The following is a 14,884-nucleotide window of genomic DNA, read 5'->3' on the forward strand; positions in this document are numbered from 1 at the left end:
AACTGATTATTATTGACAATGTCTGCTTACTGCGCTGTGTTGCACGGGATCAGTGGGGAACGTCTGAGTTGCACTGGACGAACCTGCCGTTTTGTATGCTCAAGATATCCAGTTTATTACTTTCAATAAATGGCCTAACACGGTCTCACCAGCAGATCTCCGATCTTCCCCCTGTGATCACCGAAAGTTAATAATTATTACAAATGTTTTCAGCAAATCGACTGACAATTTTCGTCGCACCGAGACTTCGAAATTGCTTCACTGCCTTATGGAATTTAAGTTAAGCTCAATTTCATCAGGATAGAACAGTATTGAACTGTGTGAATGTGATAAGTCTGCTCTGTGAATGAAAATTCCCTTAATATACGGATGTTTTTTTACTATCCTGATGAGTGAAGCTAAATCAGGCCGGTGTGAGAGAGGTTTTTAAATTTTTGATCCCACAAAAAAAAAAAATATTAAAACTTGTCTAGCTTGAAGGGGGAAACCAGAAGGCGCTATGGTTGGCCCGCTAGATGCCGCTGCCACAGCTCAAACGGATATCAAGTGCGCTTTTGTTAAATAGGAACCCCCATTTTTCATTACATATTCGTGTAGTACATATTGAAATACGAATGTTTTAGTTGAACCACTTTTTTCGCTTTTTGATAGATGGCGCTGTAATAGTCACAAACGTATAAGTACGCGGTATCACGTAACATTCCGCCAGTGCGGACGGTATTTGCTTCGTGATACATTACCCGTGTTCAAATGGACCGTTTACCAATTGCGGCAAAGGTCGATATCGTGTTGCTGTATGGCTATTGTAATCAAAATGTACAACGGGCGTGTGTTATGTATGCTGCTCGGTATCCTGGACGACATCATCCAAGTGTCCTGACCGTTCGCCGGATAGTTACGTTATTTAAGGAAACAGGAAGTGTTCAGCCACATGCGAAACGTCAACCACGACTTGCAACTAATGATGATGCCCATGTAGGTGTTTTAGTTGCTGTCGCGACTAATCCGCACATCAGTAGCAGACAAATTGCGCGACAATCGGGAATCTCAAAAACGTCGGTGTTGAGAATGCTACATCAACATCGACTGCACCCGTACCATATTCCTATGCACCAGGAATTGCATGGCGACGACTTTGAACGTCGTGTACAGTTCTGCCACTGGGCACAAGAGAAATTACGGGACAATACACGTTTTTTTGCACGCGTTGTATTTGGCGACGAAGCATCATTCACCAACAGCGGTAACGTAAACCGGCATAATACGCACTATTGGACAACGGAAAATCCACGATGGCTGCGACAAGTGGAACATCAGCGACCTTGGCGGGTTAATGTATGGTGCGGCATTATGGGAGGGGCGATAATTGGCCCCCATTTTATCGATGGCAATCTAAATGGTGCAATGCATGCTGATTTCCTACGTAATGTTCCAGCGATGTTACTACAAGATGTTTCACTGGATGACAGAATGGCGTTGTACTTCCAACATGATGGATGTTCGGCACATAGCTCGCGTGTGGTTGAAGCGGTATTGAATAGCATATTGCAAGACAGGTGGATTGGTCATCGAAGCACCGTACCATGGCTCGCACGTTCACCGGATCTGACTTCCCCGGATTTCTTTCTGTGGGGAAAGTTGAAGGATATTTGCCATCCTGATCCACCGACAACGCCTGACAACATGCGTCAGCGCATTGTGAATGCAAGTGCGAACATTACGGAAGGCGAACTACTCGCTGTTGAGAGGAATGTCGTTAGACGTATTGCCAAATGCATTGAGGTTGACGGACATAATTTTGAGCATTTATTGCATTGATGTGGTATTTACATGTAATCACGCTGCAACAGCATGCGTTTTCAGAAATGGTACATGGTACATGTATCACATTGGAACATCTGAAATGAAATGTTTAAACGTACCTAAGTTCTGTGTTTTAATTTAAAAAACCTACCTGTTACCAACTGTTCGTCTAAAATTGTGAGCCATATGTTTGTGACTATTACAGCGCCATCTATCACAAAGCGAAAGAAGTGGTCCAACTAAAACATTCATGTTTCTTTACGTACTACATGAATAGGTAATAAAAAATGTGGGGGGGGGGGGTTCCTATTTTTAAAAAAAACGCAGTTGATATCTGTTTGACCTATGGCAGCGCCATCTAGCGGGCCAAGCATAGCGCCATTTGGTTTCCCCCTTCAAGCTAGACAAGTTTCGTTCTTTGTAGTTTTTTCGTTTGACGCTTATTTCGTGAGATGTTTGGCCCGGTCACGTTCAATGGACCACCCTGTATACATCGTGCCGAGTGCTGAGTTCTATATTCGCGAGACTGCTGCACATTGCGCATGCGCAGAAACAGAGAACTATGGTGGCGGCTGCTAAAATTGGAAGCGAACCTATCCCGGTGGAGCTTACTTCTATTATAGAAATTTATTTTGTGCGTTCGTGTCTTGTTAATCTACACTGTGTCGTCTGCTTTGATTTCGCTATATATTCCTACCAATCTTCTTCTAAAAGAGACTGAAATTTCTCATTTTGAGTGTACCGAAGGGGCGGTCTGTTTGCTTGCTAAAAACATTCAGCTGTCTAGATTGCATAAGATGTTTCATTATTTAAGGAAGGCGGGTGCGACAGACTTTGCTGTCATCTTCAGGTATTAAAAATCTTTGTGTTGTCAAACTTGTTCATTTTACGTTAAACATCACGCCAAGTCGTCAAATGCACGAAAATCAGCACATTATACAAGGCTTGTCATAAGTAAAATTTTTAAAAGCATTTAATTATGAAAGATCTTTTACAATGTTCTAAGTTTTATCCATTTGACAACTTGGAGTGAGGTTCAACGTAATATTTACACGTTTCACAACAGAAATATTTTGTAAGACCTGAAGATGACAGGAAAGTCTGTCGAAACCGGCTGTCTTAAATAAAGAAACACCGTATGCGAGCTAGACTGTTGAATGTTTTTAGCAAGTAAACAGATCGCCCCTCCAGTACTATCAAAATTAGAAATTTGTCTCTTTTAGAAGAAGAGCAGTAGGGATATATAACGAAAACAAAGCAAACGACACAGTCCAGAACGTTTTTTGATTTTTTTTCCTGCAAGAGGCATGAAATCTCTGAAATCGAAAAGATATTTACGTTTCACTGAGGAAAAGTCTACATTACGCATAAGTAATAGCGCAAAGAGATAAACGAGTTTTAATAATAACTATTTCAACACAGAAAAAGTTAAATTTATTTGACCAGAAAAATAATTTGCATTGTACATGAAAAGATCCGGGAGAGCACAGTCCGAACAAGGATCGAGAACAAAGCAAGACAGGAACAGAGTGGCTTCTGACCTCGGGGGTCAAATGGTGACTCATATTTGCATCGAGGCTCCTCCACGAGCACTACCAACTTGGGGAAGACCTTGTAATGGCCTTTTTCGGTACAAAAAAAAAAAAAAAAAAAAAAAAAAAAAAAAGCATTTGATAGCGTCTATTGAAGGAAGGTTTGGGAAGCTCTAGAAAGGAAGGCACTGAAAAAAGGAACAACAAGAAGAGTGAGGGAGATTTACTGTAGAAGTCTGAATTGTGTGTAAGTGAGAAATGAAAGGATGGATTCGTTACAACAAACAAGTGTAGTGAAACAGGGCAGCGCATTGTCACCTCTCCTCTTCGCCGTGGCCTTGGATGCAATAATGACAAAAGTGGCAGAAAAAACGGAATGAGACAATAGAAAAGCAATGGTGTTCGTAGGTGAAGCGAGTACCTGGGGAAACTGGGAGCAGGCGATTCGGGAACCGCTGGATGCTTGGGAAGAAACTGTGGGACAGCATGGAATTAAATATGATATAAACAGATCCGAGTTCCTGCTTACAGTTAGAAAGAAAAATGGACCAAGAGGAAAATAGAAGAAAGGGATGGTAGACAGGTAGGATTCCTCGGAAGTGTTAGGAACCTGGTTTGGAACAAAGACGTCCCACAAAAAGCAAAGAAGTAATATATAGGACTTCCAACAGCCTAATATTGACCCATGTATCTGAAGCATGGGTAATAAAGGAAAGAGATGTAAGCAGATTACAGGCATATGAAATGAAGCTCCTCATTAGTGGCATAGGAGTAAGAAGGAAAAATATGATGTGGAATGAAAAGGTAAGAGAAATAGTGAAACAAATACCCTTGAAGAGTAGGATAGGAACATCAAGACTAAGATAGTATGGACGCTTAAGGACAAAGTTAAACAGGAGGATTCCAGAGAATATACATGAATTCAAAGGAAACGACCAAGAGAAAGACCAAGGGACACATGGCTGAAAGGTGTCGAGGAGTGTGTCGAGAAAAGAGTCGGGGCCTCGACCAGAAGGCCGCAGAAAGGTGGTAGAAAAACAGCACTACATAGCTAGGCTTATGTTCCAAGCAGACTCAGCCTGGAGCTGGAAACTATTCAAGGTGGTGGTGGTGGTGGTGGTGGTGGTGACGACGACGAAGACGATGATATGGCACTTAACTAGAAAATAGGTTACAAAGGATAAAGCAAAAAGGCTCTATTTACTGCGTTCGGTGTATTGCGTTTTGTGTTTATAAGTATATACTTTCTCCAGGAAATAAATGAATTTGTTCTGAAATGTTTGGGCGACACATTTCCTATTCTTTCAGTTCTTCGTAGTGTAGGCAATTTGACAAGAAGTTCCACTAATAATATTAATATGGTTATTAATTAACTTTATTAGCATTGCTTGTTCCTACATTTATTAGTCCCTCATAAACTCGGTTTCACCATTCAGATGCCAACCTGCAGAGCATACAGCTCTCACAAACGTGGAATTTCGGAGGTGACATCTAAACGAAAACTGACCACTCGAAACAGGCGAGACTCAGTACAGTAATAAGACGCCAGGAAGCCCTGCAGTACACTCACTTGCCTCGAGAAGTGAATTGAGACTAGAAAGTCAGTCGTATAAAAAGGGCCTGACGCAGAACTCTGACCGAAAGAGATAGAGTTTACTGCGGGCTTAACACTCCTCGCCAGGATCCGTCTACACGATCAATTAACGTCAGGGGAATAATGTTGCCAACCTTAGACGTCCCTAGTTCAAACCCATGTCTTAGACGATATTGTTACCACTAGAATTTAAAATTTGTCTGTGTTGCCATTACGCACGGCAATAAACATTAATCACACTGACTTTCATAACGATTGTAGTATGTCCTCAGCCTCAGGAGACGAAATATCTTCTGAGGCATAGATATTCTCGCACGATATATTCATCAAGCAGGAAACTCTTTAAGTATAAGACATGTGCGTTCCATGGTTTTCTTAAGGTTTGTCAGAGACTTTGGGCAACGGCCTTGCCACAGTGGATACACCGGTTCCCGTGAGATCACCGAAGTTAAGCGTTGTTGGGCGTGGTCGGCACTTGGATGAGTGACCATCCAGGCCGCCATGCGCTGTTGCCATTTTTCGGGGTGCAGTCAGCCTCGTGATGTCAATTGAGAAGCTACTCGACCGAATAGTAGTGGATTCGGTCAAGAATACCATCATAACGACCGGGAGAGCGGTGAGCTGACTCCACGCCCTTCCTATCCGCATGCTCCACTGAGGATGACACGGCGGTCGGATGGTCCCGGTAGGCCACTCGTGGCCTGAAGACGGAGTGCTTTTTTTTTGTCAGAGACTTTAACGACAACTTCCGGTTCCACAGAAGCGCGGATAGAATTCTTCGTGTTAACTGTAGTGGACTGGCCCGACAGCCAATCCACTATGACGGGTAGCCGAAAGGCACGCGTTTAAGCTCACGCAGTCTGGCGTGAGGTCTGGAACAGGTCAGAGAAATAAGACTAGCATAACAGGAGGTAACTGGTAGAATACTTAACTTTAATCCATAAGTGGTGTACATCGGTCTGACGGTACAGGCATCACAAGTTAAATATCTATTGATAATGGCGCCTTGCTAGGTCGTAGCAAATGACGTAGTTGAAGGCTATGCTAACTATCGTCTCGGCAGATGAGAGCGTATTTGTCACTGAACCTTTCCTAGCAAAGTCGGCTGTACAACTGGGGCGAGTGCTAGGAAGTCTCTCTAGACCTGCCGTGTGGCGGCGCTCGGTCTGAAATCACTGATAGTGGCGACACGCGGGTCCGACGTATACTAACGGACCGCGGCCGATTGAAAGGCTACCACCTAGCAAGTGTGGTGTCTGGCGTTGACACCACATTAACTGCACTCCGCTGGTGTTTGAGGGTCATAGACCCTAAACAATGAAAAGTGTGGGGACATCAACATGAGTGCTACAAGAAATCCCTCAAGTTCCTGTTACACGATAAAGCAAACGCATCTAGTAATTGTCAGTTCTACTAAATGTCTAGGGGTTACAAATATGAACAACTTAAACTGGAACGATGACATGGATAACGTCTTGGGGAAGGCGAAGCAAAGACTACAAATTACTGGCAGAAAATATAGAACATGCAACAGATCTACTAAGGAGACTGCCGACACTACGCCTGTCCGTCTTGCGCTGGAATATTGCTGCGCGGTATGGAATCCTTACCAGATAGGATTGACGGAGGACTTAGAAAGTGTTCAAAGAAGAGCAGATCGTTTTGTATTATCGCCACATAGGGCAGAGAGTATTACGGATATGGTAAGCGAGTTTGAGTGACAATCCTAATAAAATGGTGAAATCTTTTCAGAAAACTTCAGTCGCCAACTTTCTGGACGGAATGCGAAATACTTTGTTGTCACCCACCTACGTAGGAAGAAATGATCATTGTAATAAAGTAAGAGAAACCAGAGCTCACACTGAAAGATTTCCTGCGTGCTCTTCGAGAGTGGAATTAGACGGATTGTGGTGGAGGCTGTGGGTAACGAAACCCCGATTATTCTATCAATTCTGTCAATATCACGTTAACGTGCCCAACCGTCAGAAGCCCAAAGTACCTCCGTGTGCAGCGCGGAGCACCGCGAGACGTGCAGGAAGAGAGTCAGCGAGCTTCTGGAAGGCGCCGGTAGGGATGTGACGTCATACCGACTCTGGTGCCGCGGCCAGTGGCGCCAGGTTTCTCGCCTGAGGATCGATGGCTCGAACACCCCCATCGAGGTTGTCACACAGATTTTCGGCTGGGATTATATCGGGACGTGGGGGGGGGGGGGGGAGGGGGGTGAATTGGTGGTCAGGGAAGTAAGGTACACACATGTTGGCGCTCTTACAACCACGCACGTACACTGTGAGCTGTGTGACACGTTGGGTTGTCCTGCTGGTAGATGCCACAGTGCCGGTCGCTCCTTGTTTGCTTTCAGACAATTCACACCGTAAGCGTCAACGGGAATATGACGAGTAGAGCGTGAAACCTGTATTCATCTGAAAACGCCACCTGTCGGCACTCATTGTACGACCCGTTTCGGTACTGGCATGCGAACGTCAGCCTTCGTCGCCAATGAACAGCAGTCAGCAAGGGTCTGTCAACCGGGCGCCTGCTGTGGAGGTCCACACGAAGCACCGTTCGCTGAACGGTCACCGTTGGTAGCCCCTTGTTTCACGTGGGAGGTCGGTTTCTCAGCAGTTGCTCGTCTGTTCACCCGCACACCCCTCCGCAGCCGTCCTTGACCCCTACCACCCACTGCCGGTGGTTCGCCACAGTTGGCACGACGCCTGTACCGGAGAGCGCCATTTCGCCATGCACGGAATACCTTCAGCACGATGACACGCGAGCAGGCTACAGACTTAGACGTTTCGGAATTGCTTCGACCCTTGGCCTGGAAGCCCATCGTCATGCCGTTTTGGACGTCAAATAAATGGCTCCGTTTCCACGTTACAGCAACGACTACACTGTTGCCAGCGTCCCCTCTGGCACGCTTTGTATATCCTCCACTGCTAAGGCTCCCACATACCGTCTGTGAGTGGTAGGTAATTAATTGCACGTTGACGTCGAAAACTACGGTTCGCGCGGCTCCACCCGTCGGACGTTATCCTCCCTCGAGCATCGCTGTGCGTGTTGTCCTTAGCATAATTTAGATTAAGCAGTGTGTAAGCTTAGGGACCGATGACCTCAGCAGTTTGGTCCCATAGTATCTGAACACCACCAAGTCGAACACAGGCGGTAGTCACGTTAATGTGACTGGACCGCGTAGCGGATTTTTCACGAAATATTTCTGATGATTCATACTATTTATCAATGAAAAGCAAAGCCACGTTATGGACGTGTTGTGAACGCAGAATTCTGATTAGTTGATTTTCGTGAATCTTAACGGCCGATCAGCAATTCGACACGTGATCTGGACCAAATGGACGCTCTAACTTTGCATATTCTTCCTTCGTATTCCTTTATGCTCGTTCTCCAAGGGTTTCTCAATATCGTTTGTCAACAAAATTATTATAACAGGTCGCGATACTTGCACTTTCTGTAACGTTGTTACACAATCTGTGTCTTTAGCATTTGGGCACATGTAATGTTACTTTTTTTTTTTTTTTTTTTTTTTTTTTTGAACACACATCGGTATTTTTGACTCACAAGGGGAGGCCGCCAATTGCGAAAATCAGATTCGATTCATACTGCGCATAATAAAAGCTCATGGCCAGAGGTGTAATGTGGCAAAGCACCAAGATGCACTTCTCAACCGTTGTCGAGAAAATCGACAGTTAAAAGAAACCGTTGTAGTGAAATACTCTCTACAATTAATAATTCTCTACAGCGTCGTGGCGCAGCGCGCAGCGGTAAGCGCTCTGGTTTGTAATCCGAAGGTCGCCGGATCGGATCTCGCGCTATGCAACCTTTTTTTTTTTAGTATTTGTTTTTTATTATATATATATATATATAATGTAATAATTATATATATATATATATATAATTCCCGCCGGATCGGATCTCGCGCTATGCAACCTTTTTTTTTTAGTATTTGTTTTTTATTATATATATATATATATATATATAAATATAATTTTTTAGTATTTCTTTTTTATTATATATATATATATATATATAATAAAAAACAAATACTAAAAAATTATATATATATATATATATATAATTCCCGGCAATCAGTTGCAACAATTATGCATATAATAAGTTGTTGAAAGTTTGTCGTGGAAAAACTGGCGACTTCGAACATCATTATGTTTTCCGCAAACAAAGTTGTATTTCACAAATGTTATTAATTGTCTTCATAATGTTAACCACGCACAGTTAACGGAAGACGTAGAAACGATATTCCGAAACGAATACGTATAGCGTAAGTCAAACGTCGAATTAGAATAGAGACCCCACGAACACAAATTTGCTGTGGCAGGTATGAAATATAAACTCCGTTACTCGCTCGTTACACTTGAATGACAGATGTTGAATGGGCCGAAATTAGCCGCCGCATAACAGCGTAGTTGCCTGCTAACTTCGAAAGAACGTAGATGCGGTCCCTAGCGCAACTTATAACATTGTCGAAAATCAGTGCGAACGGGAGAGCTTTGGTACACCCTGTTAAAAAAAACGGAAAAATGGAGGCGGTACAACTGGAGAGCGATCCGCCTTCACCAACATGCATAAGCAATTCATTAATACTTTATATATATATATATATATATATATATATATGAATTACAACAAACTAATAATAAAAAAAAATTGCATGGCGCGAGATTCGATCCGGCGACCTTCGGATTACGAACCCGAGCGCTTACCGCTGCGCCACGACGCTGTAGAAAATTAATAATCGTCGAGAGTATTTCACCGGAACGGTTTCTTTTAACTGTCGATTTTCTCGACAACGGCTGAGAAGTGCATCTTGGTGCTTTGCCACATTACTCCTCTGGCCATGAGCTTTTATTATGCGCAGTATGAATCGAATCTGAATTTCACAATTGGCGGCCTCCCCTTGTCAGTATGGTTTATTCAAAACTGTTATTACTGATTTTACATAGCCTCTGCGCAATGGTTCATAATACCGGGCCTCTCTCTCTCTCTCATGCTCAGGACTCGCCTTTTGTAAAACACTGAACTATGAGTATTACATACTCAGCTGGCCAAGTGTTTTCCTTCACCGCGTGACTAAGTTTGTATCAGTCTACGAGACGCGCTACGGGTGCATAGAGCGATTACTGATAGTATAGATTCATTTCCGTACTATGATTAATAACATGGGTTGTTAATGCACACCCTTACCGACTGTTAGAGGTACCTATCCATTGGATTTTTTTGTCATCGGTGTTTCTGTTCAATTTCGTTACGTCATATTTCCAGCGTCACAAGAGACAGCACTAGCTTTTTGTTTCACCAGTTCCAGAGAGCGAGATGGAAGGCAGCCGGCTTTCCGTTGTCCCAACTACGTACATGCGTAGTAGCATGTAGTCTTGTTTTAATTCATTACTTTGATAACATTACGCTGCTCGTACAGCACATGAAATATTTTTTTCGTTTCCCCTAAACCTCCATTACTCGTCCGTAGAGAATAGAAAGGTTTTTCGTTGTTCTTTTCTTCTGCCAACTGTATTTCCACATTCACCTTTCTGAAAGCAATAGTCCCATAGCTACACTGCAATAGCACATTAACTAGCCTGGTTGCGGTGATTAAAGAGAATAATATTTGATTCCCGTAATGTTCAAGAATCTGAAGACGGTTGTGTCAGAGCCTCCTATAGCAAAACGATTAAATTGTTTTTTCTGTACCTAAATGCAGTTTCTGATCACTAAAAGGTGAACCTTCAGCACTGAATTCATCAAGGCGTCTAATGCGAACTATGAGTGCACTATGATGTAGAGTTAGCCTTAATTGCAAGATCCAGAGTTCTCGTGTAGGCGCACAGTTTATTTTGACGAAAACAGCACACCTTCACACAAGGCTAATGCTAATACTCGAAGCTGCTAGGAACTATTGCATTTGCGTGTAGAGATGCATACCACATTTGAGAATCATGAACAGGCGGGGAACTTCAATGTAGTATGAATATAAACTCCAGGTAAAAATGAAATCTTACTTGAAAATTAGGCCAACTAAATACAGGGTGTGACAAAAAGGTACGGCCAAACATTCAGGAAACATTCTTCACACACAGATAAAGAAAAGATGTTATGTGGACATGTGTCCGGAAACGCTTAATTTCCATGTTAGAGCTCATTTTAGTTTCGTCAGTATGTACTGTACTTCCTCGATTCACTGCCAGTTGGCCCAATTAAAGGAAGGTAATGTTGACTTCGGTGCTTGTGTTGACATGCGACTCATTGCTCTACAGTACTAGCATCAAGCACATCAGTACGTAGCATCAACAGGTTAGTGTTCATCACGAACGTGGTTTTGCAGTCAGTACAATGTTTACAAATGCGGAGTTGGTAGATGCCCATTTGATGTATGGATTAGCACGGGGCAATAGCCGTGGTGCGGTACGTTTGTATCGAGACAGATTTCCAGAACGAAGGTGTCCCGACAGGAAGACGTTCGAAGCAATTGATCGGCGTCTTAGGGAGCACGGAACATTCCAGACTATGACTCGCGACTGGGGAAGACCTAGAACGACGAGGACACCTGCAATGGACGAGGCAATTCTTCGTGCAATTGACGATAACCCTAATGTCAGCGTCAGAGAAGTTGCTGCTGTACAATGTAACGTTGACCACGTCACTATATGAAGAGTGCTACGGGAGAACCAGTTGTTTCCGTACCATGAACAGCGTGTGCAGGCACTATCAGCAGCTAATTGGCCTCCACGGGTACACTTCTGCGAATGGTTCATCCAACAATGTGTCAATCCTCATTTCAGTGCAAAATTTCTCTTTACGGACGATCAAATTGTAAATTTTCACAATCAACATGTGTGGGCTGACGAGAATCCGCACGCAATTGAGCAATCACGCCATCAACACAGATTTTCTGTGAACGTTTGGGCAGGCATTGTTGGTGATATCTTGATTGGGCCCCATGTTCTTCCACCTACGCTCAATGGAGAACGTTATCATGATTTCATACGGGATACTCTACCTGTGCTACTAGAACATGTGCCTTTATGAGTACGACACAACATGTTCTTCATTCACGATGGAGCTCCTGCACATTTCAGTCGAAGTTTTCGTACGCTTCTCAACAACAGATTCGGTGACCGATGGATTGGTAGCCTCCACGCTCTCCTGACCTCAACCCTCTTGACTTTCATTTATGGGGGCATTTGAAAGCTCTTGTCTACGCAACCCCGGTACCAAATGTAGAGACTCTTCGTGCTCGTATTGTGGACGGCTGTGATACAATACGCCATTCTCCAGGGCTGCACCAGCGCATCAGGGATTCCATGCGACGGAGGGTGGATGCATATATCCTCGCTAACGGAGGACATTTTGAACATTTCCTGTAACAAAGTGTTTGAAGCCACGCTGGTACGTTCTGTTGCTGTGTGTTTCCATTCCATGATTAATCTGATTTGAAGAGAAGTAATAAAATGAGCTCTAACATGGAAAGTAAGCGTTTCCGGACACATGTCCACATAACATATTTTCTTTCTTTGTGTGTGAGGAATGTTTCCTGAAAGTTTGGCCGTACCTTTTTGTAACACCCTGTATATGATACGGCATCTCACAGCATCAGTGGAACACTTCCGGGCAAAAGACTGAACCATTAGTGTTCTGGGACAGCATTTAATTTGCCGGCCGGGGTGGCCGAGCGGTTCTAAGTACTACAGCCTGGGACCACTACGGTCGCAGGTTCGAATCCTGCCTCGGGCATGGATGTGTGTGATGCCCTTAGGTTAGTTAGGTGTAAGTACTTCTAAGTTCTATGGGACTGATAACATCAGATGTTAAGTCCCATAGTGCTCAGAGCCATTTGAACCATTTGAACAGCATTTAATTTAAATAATTTCGATATACAGCTTATGCCAACGGCTGAAAGCAAGGGGAAACTACAGCCGTAATTTTTCCCGAGGGCATGCAGCTTTACTGTATAGAATTTTGCTATTTGGGGAGCAAAATAACTGATGATGGTCGAAGTAGAGAGGATATAAAATGTAGGCTGGCAATGGCAAGGAAAGAAATGAGGAAGTATTGAATAGGATTGGGGAGAAGAGAAGTTTGTGGCACAACTTGACCAAAAGAAGGGATCGGTTGGTAGGACATGTTCTGAGGCATCAAGGGATCACCAATTTAGTATTGGAGGGCATCGTGGAGGATAAAAATCGTAGAGGAAGACCAAGAGATGAATACGCTAAGCAGATTCAGAAGGATGTAGGTTGCAGTAGGTACTGGGAGATGAAAAAGCTTACACAGGATAGAGTAGCATGGAGAGCTGCATCAAACCAGTCTCAGGACTGAAGACCACAACAACAACATACAGCTTATGAAGATGGACATGTGTAATTCTCAATCGGTGCGACTCTATGGCTTGACAGTGACCTTAAGAACAGGCAATACGAGCCGTCTGATTGTTGGAGAAGTTACAATGGAAGAGTGGTCTCTGGAACCCTACAGGGTCCATTCCTTGGGCCACTCTTCTTATCGACGCATATAAATGAAGTTTTATCTGTGCTTCATTCTGGTAACCAGCAGTTACTTGCTGATGGTATCCAGTTGTACCTAAGCACAAGCCTGAAGTACGTCGCTGCTGCAGTGCCGAGTACAGCTGATGACCTGTACACAGTATCTCGATTGGCTATAAACTATGAGAAGCCGCAAGTCAACGGCATATCGCACCGAACGTTGGCCAGCGAACACGTATGTCAAAATGTTCCTCCCATACTAATTGATGGTACCCAATTACCCTACCAAAAACCAGTATTTCCACACGAAATAAAACGAAAATTTGTTCATTCTTTGACACTGTCAAATGTTTCTACTCTGGAGTGTTCAGCATGGCACAAATAGTGGAGGTGCTTCACACCAGCAAAGAATACTTGTGTTAAATATATGTGTCCGGTTGTTTGACCACGTCACTCCTTCCTAAGCTCAGTTAGGGTGGATGGAATCTGACAAACGATGCTAATTAAACCTAAACTCTGAACAGAGCAAAAGTGTCGCTGCCTCCCCCCCCCCCCCTCACCACACCCTTCGCCTTCCCCCCCTCCCCCCCTCTCCCACAACTCACAAACCCTCCTTTTTAATACTGCAATGCCTGAACTATCTTATAAACTGTAATTGCGTGTGTGTGTGTGTGTGTGTGTGTGTGTGTGTGTTGTGTGTGTGTGTGTGTGTGTTTCTGTGTGTGTGTGTGTGTGTGTGTGTGTGTGTGTCTGTGTGTGTGTATGCGAAACTTAAGGGCGAAAGGAAATTTCTCATGATGTTTCACTGCCAAGTAACATAGCTTGATGAAACTTGGCTCATACATAGAATGAACTCCTGCTTTGTGATACAGAAGGTAATTGAAAGAAATGCGCAATGGGACGAGCGGAAATGACACTTTCATTCGAAGACGATAAAGACACTGACGTCACCGCGATTTATGATGCTTCCCTCGACGTCACAAAACGTGGGACATGGGGTGCTTAATACGGTGCGTGATCACCACCGACGGCGAAGCATGCTCTACAGCGTGGTGCCGTGTTGGCAACAACGGCGGTAAGCAGTTCTCTTGGTAAGGCGTTCCATTCCTCCACCAGTGTAATTGACAACTGCCCCCTCCTCCCCCCCCCCCCGCATCCCACACGTTCCACATGCGATTTAAGTCGGGAGGACGGGTAGGCCTCTTCATTCGCCGAATATTCTCTAACTGCTCCTGTGCCTGCACAGTTAGCCGGCCGGAGTGACCGTGCGGTTCTAGGCGCTACAGTCTGGAACCGAGCGACCGCTACGGTCGCAGGTTCGAACCCTGCCTCGGGCATGGATGTGTGTGATGTCCTTAGGTTAGTTAGGTTTAATTAGTTCTATGTTCTAGGCGACTAATGACCTCAGAAGTTAAGTCGCATAGTGCTCAGAGCCATTTGCACCTGCACAG

The 14,884-nt window shown here is 44.1% G+C and overlaps 1 protein-coding gene and 1 pseudogene across 1 annotated transcript in view; one reads left to right on the forward strand and one right to left on the reverse strand.

The window, feature by feature from the left end:
• The window catches only part of LOC124613840 (cyclin-dependent kinase inhibitor 1C-like), a 151,349-nt gene that overhangs the window by 30,482 nt on the left and 105,983 nt on the right, over nt 1–14,884 (reverse strand). The window lies entirely within an intron of this gene.
• Nucleotides 5,327–5,444, forward strand: LOC124614548 (annotated as a pseudogene).

This window comes from Schistocerca americana, chromosome 4, assembly GCF_021461395.2.
Source record: "Schistocerca americana isolate TAMUIC-IGC-003095 chromosome 4, iqSchAmer2.1, whole genome shotgun sequence".
Lineage (NCBI taxonomy): Eukaryota > Metazoa > Arthropoda > Insecta > Orthoptera > Acrididae > Schistocerca > Schistocerca americana.